The sequence below is a fragment of the Centrocercus urophasianus genome, unplaced genomic scaffold (genome assembly GCF_019232065.1).
Source record: "Centrocercus urophasianus isolate 14NV4802_14NV808 unplaced genomic scaffold, USGS_Curo_1.0 seq_60, whole genome shotgun sequence".
Lineage (NCBI taxonomy): Eukaryota > Metazoa > Chordata > Aves > Galliformes > Phasianidae > Centrocercus > Centrocercus urophasianus.
The window spans coordinates 263,217-267,732 of NW_024885200.1; the positions used below are offsets into that span (position 1 = coordinate 263,217).

The 4,516-nt window shown below is 54.6% G+C and overlaps 1 long non-coding RNA gene across 4 annotated transcripts in view; it reads right to left on the reverse strand.

Annotated features, from left to right (window-relative positions):
* LOC122169918 overlaps positions 1–3,552 on the reverse strand; it is a 14,674-nt gene extending 11,122 nt beyond the window's left edge. Inside the window, exons 1-2 of one of the 4 annotated variants that reach the window (XR_006171674.1) lie at positions 3,270–3,552; positions 2,742–2,920 (exon numbers count right to left, since the gene is read on the reverse strand). This is a non-coding gene — a long non-coding RNA (uncharacterized LOC122169918). Of the gene's footprint in view, positions 1–1,468; positions 1,609–2,170; positions 2,190–2,741; positions 3,010–3,269 lie in introns of those variants that run through there. The other 3 variants (XR_006171673.1, XR_006171676.1, XR_006171675.1) reach the window with 3 other exon arrangements.
* Between the last annotated feature and the right edge of the window lie 964 nt (positions 3,553–4,516).

A 4,516-nucleotide genomic window follows, 5' to 3' on the forward strand; every position in this document is an offset into this window, starting at 1 on the left:
ATGGAAGGAAGGAAGGAAGGAAGGAAGGAAGGAAGGAAGGAAGGAAGGAAGGAAGGAAGGAAGGAAGGAAGGAAGGAAGAGAAAGAAGGAAGGAAGAGAAAGAAAGAAAGAAGGAAAGAAAGAAAATGCCGCTGCTCATTTTCTCCACTGCCCACTCCCAGCAGTACGATTACACAGGACACATTTATGAGGGGGCAACCCGGCCCTGGCACTGCTGCACGGAGAGCTGCGGTGCCCCATCTCTCGAGGTGACCCAGGCCACGGATGGGCCCTGAGCTGCCTGATCTGGAGAGCAGCCGGCCCACCACAGGGATGGGGCTGGGGGGCTGTAAGGGCCATTCCAACCCAACGTGACGTTCTGTGGTTCCACAGATGCACAGCAGCCTCCTCCAGCCTCCAAGGAAAGCCTGCAGCTTTGTCCCAGCACTGGGTGGTGCATCAGCACTGCTGGTGACACACAGGATCTGCGCACACAAGAGACATGCCAGCCCCACACCCTGGGCACCAAGCTCATCACCTTGAGCCACGGCTGCACCCCGCATGACAGCGTGAGACGCCTCAAGGCACACACCAGCAGAACAGTGTCACTCGATAGTCAGACCCACCAAGATGCTGTCAATAAAGACATGAGCTTTGACTCCTTGACAGTCACCAGTGGAGACTGAGAATGCAGTCTCTTTGCCGTGTCCAACAGGAAACCCAAACTCATTTGAGTTAACATTGTCATGCAGTCACCTTTTACAAATAGGCTCTCCGTAGAAGAGAACGTGCTTACCAGTGCAGCATTTCAACATATAGAGGTCCAAACCTCTTAAACAAGCGCTCACTTGGGCGTGCCCATGGCAGGTCAGCTCCCAACAGCCTCTCACTCCCAGCCTGCACCGCCAAGAAGGGCACATGGCCCTCTGCAGTAACCCCACACCTCTCACCTCTCCAGTCTGCAGCAGAAAGAATGAAGCTTTTCTTCACTTCCTGCATATTTTCAGGTAGTGTTTCAGACAAAAACCTCAGCAAGGAAGGCTCAGAACAAACCTTTAGTGCCAGTGTTGCAGTCAGCCCTCTTTTCACTTCAGTTTCCTACATGTCCTAAGCCTAAGACAAGGCTAAGACACGTATTTTGCAACGGTATGCTCTGCACAAAACAAAGATTTTCTGCACAAGCGTGCTCCTGAGCTGAGCGATGGAGCCAGGGGAGGCCCTTTGGGTCCCCTGCACTGCCCCATGCAGCACCCCAAGCCCGGCCTGGGCACAATGCAGTCCCAGCCATAGGGGTGGCCGTGGGGGACCGAGCTCAAGGCCGGTCTCCCCCAGCACACATGTGCCCACCGTGTCCATCTGAACAGGGCTGCTGGGACCGTGCAGCCGTTCGCTCTGCCTCGTTGTCATCAGCCAACGCTCAAAGCTCGTCAGTCCTCTATCTTTATTCTTCCTCGCTTATCTCCAGCCGGCGTTTACTCTGAAAACGCACCTCATTCCTTGTGCCAGGAATTCAGCTCTACCTCTTCTGCAGCATTTTGCTTCCCGAGTTCCCCACACATCTCCCGCTCCCACAGACGCGGCTGTGGGAAGCTCCGCCGCTCCATTCCCAGCTGCGGCCCCGAGCGGGGCTGTGCCCCCGCCGTCCCTTCGCACACGGCAGCCTCAGGGCCGGGGCGCTGGGGAAGAGGCTCCTGCAGCCTTCGGGCTCGGAGCCTGAGCCCCGTCCCACCGCACGCTCTCCCAGAGCCGGCCGAGACGTTCCGCACCCTCGGACGGCTCAGCCGAGCGCGCAGCCCCGGCGCTGCGGCGGGCCGGGAGCAGAGGTACGCAGCGCCGGTTCCTCTCGCCCGGCCCCGCTCCAGTCTCCGCGCCTTCACCGGCGGCCGCAGGATCCTCCGCGTCGCGGGCAAAGCCCACACATTTCCATCGCACTCCCCAGCACCGCCGTCCCCACTGCAATAAAATATCGCGCCTGCTGTTGGTAGAGTAACTCTCGGGACGGCTAACAACTGACACTTGGCATCTACTTCTGCGCGACATCCACAGCGCTCCGACTTGCAGCAGCTCCAAGCGACGCGTGGCCCTGCGGTGCTCGCAGCCCTGGCGCTGTGCGAGCTCTGAGATGCGCCGCGCTGCCTCGCGGGCTCACCGCCCGGCCTGCGGGTACCGCTGTAACAGTTCCGACACGAACCCAAATCCTCCGAAGAGTAACAAAGAGGGGAAGGCGGGCGGAAAGCAGCTTGCAAACCAGATCCAGGGCAACCAGCTGGCACAGACAGCGCGACAGCGGGGAGACGGCATCGCCCTGAGCCCCGCGCGCACCCGCAGGGCTGTCCCGCTCCGGCGCAGGGAATCCCGCAGCCGGAAGGGAGCAGCGCTTTTAGGAGCTGTCAGCCCGGCGCTCTCAGTCATTTCGACAAAGGAGAGCCAACGCAAAAGGAAAAACTAACGCCACGTGCTTCGGGTCCAAAGATCGGGCTCCGGTTCAAGCAGGATTTTCAGAAATGTCACCGTTTGGAGAGTTCATTGGATTAGCCTTAAATAGTTGAAAACTATATATACACCTTTCCTTGCCACGTTCACAGCCCACGCACAACAGTTTGCGGTGCCAGAGAGCTAACTCATGTGAAAGGAACCAGAGGAAAGGAACCGTCGGCTCGAAAAAAATGCTCTGGGATGAAATTATCTCTCATTGTTACAAGAGGCACAGGAGATTGTGCCAGCTTCGGGACTCGAGGTAAAAATGGAAGCAGCTTGTTTACCTTGTCACTTGTGTCAAAACGTTCTGACAGGACTTCGCGTGCAGCCAGCTCCTCCGTTCTGCCACCCAAAGTTCTGATCCTTCCACCCATGCTTGCACGTCAGAGAACAAAACCGAGAGAGCAAAACTTTCGGTGAGAGAAGGGATGTGCACGAAGTGCAAAGCCTGGCGCGGGGCTCCCTGTAAGAACCAAGCAATAGCAGAGCCGCGGCCCGCAGCTACATTTCTGCAGAGACAGAGGGAAGGCAGCAGAGGAGGATCGGAAGAGAAGAAGAGGAAAGTCTGGGTAAGCCCGACAGAAAAGCAAACAAAGGGGAAGAAATAAAAAGATACAAATCAGGATTTTAAAATTGCAATTAAAAATAAATCTTGACAGAGTCCTTTTAGCAGGGAAACTTGCCATCTTTTGGGGCAGGTGAGACCTCTGACCAAACGGTCCAAGCCAGGAGGGAGCAAAAGGGTTTTGAAGGAGCAAAAAGAGCATGCAGTCAGGTGGCAATTTGCTTCTGCCCTCTGACTTCCAGCTCACCTACGAGAAACGGAGGCTGTTTTCAGCACGTCAGAATAGCAAAGCTAGGAGGTTGGCTGGTTCTGGTTGCACTTTGAATTTCCCACAAGCATTCCCCGCAGTTCTTGTACGTTCATATCAGGATTTCCACTTCCAGCTCCAAAGCCTGGGAACAGCCGAGGCCGCCCGATTGTGTCTGCACCCTTCAGAGCAACGGGACGTCAGGATTTTAAGTAAAAAAAAGAAACAAACTGCGTCGGTGCCAAGGTGTGGGATCCAAATGCAGTGGATCCTCTGAAGTCTTTGATCCAAAGCATACAGCAATTCTACTTAAAAAGAAAAAAGGAAAAAAAAAAAAAAAAAAAAAAAAAAGGAAAAAATAAGGGGAAAAAAAGGTTTTATCCATTCAACTTGGAGAAGAGGGGAAAGAGACAGAGCCTGGAGAAGGCAAGGGCTGCGAAGATGTAAAGTGCAGCACTTCACCTCAACAGAGAGCGGAGTTTCGTTCTAAATGCCGGGAACCAAACTCCCCAAATACGATTTTAGCGTTTTGGGGCACTGAGTGAAATCGAGGTGGGAGAAGCGTGGAGTGAGGACGTACCCCAGGCTTGATGTTTTCACAAACCGTAATGAAAAAGCGTGGCTGCTTTCAGCGGATCCGCGGATCAACCGGATCTCCGCCGAGGGGCGCGGAGCCGCACCGACACACCGCGCTGCCCTGCGCCGCTCTTGCCCCCCGCTGCTCCTCGGGGAGGCGGCTCTGCCCGGCCGCGAACACGGAATGAAAACAGTCGGTACGGCTGTTACAGATCCAGTGACTTTTTATTACAAAGGTACTTGATCGCTTGGCTTCAGAAATTTTAAGTCAATCCCTATTTTCTGGACGCCAATACAAAGCAAAATCTATTTTTACAAATTAAACGCCTAAAAAAATTGACAATAATATTAGAGTTTGATGGAACAAAAATAAAACAACAAAAACCAGTTACAAAAACCTTAAATCCCCTTTTAAGAAGAGATCCCCTCCCGGCCCCGCAGTCCCGTTACGTGACATCAACACCGCTGCCAGAACACGGAGCTGCGTTCCGCCTGCGCGCAGCGCGCAAACCGCGCCTCATCGCTCGGTGTTCCGGTTAGAGCACCACCGCCATCCGACCCAACGGCACCGGCCGCCCCCCCGCCCCCGATCCCTCGTTTACATTTAAGAGCTTGCATAGTTCGAAGGGACAAAGGTCACACTGCAGGTAATCATAAAAAAAAAAAAAAAA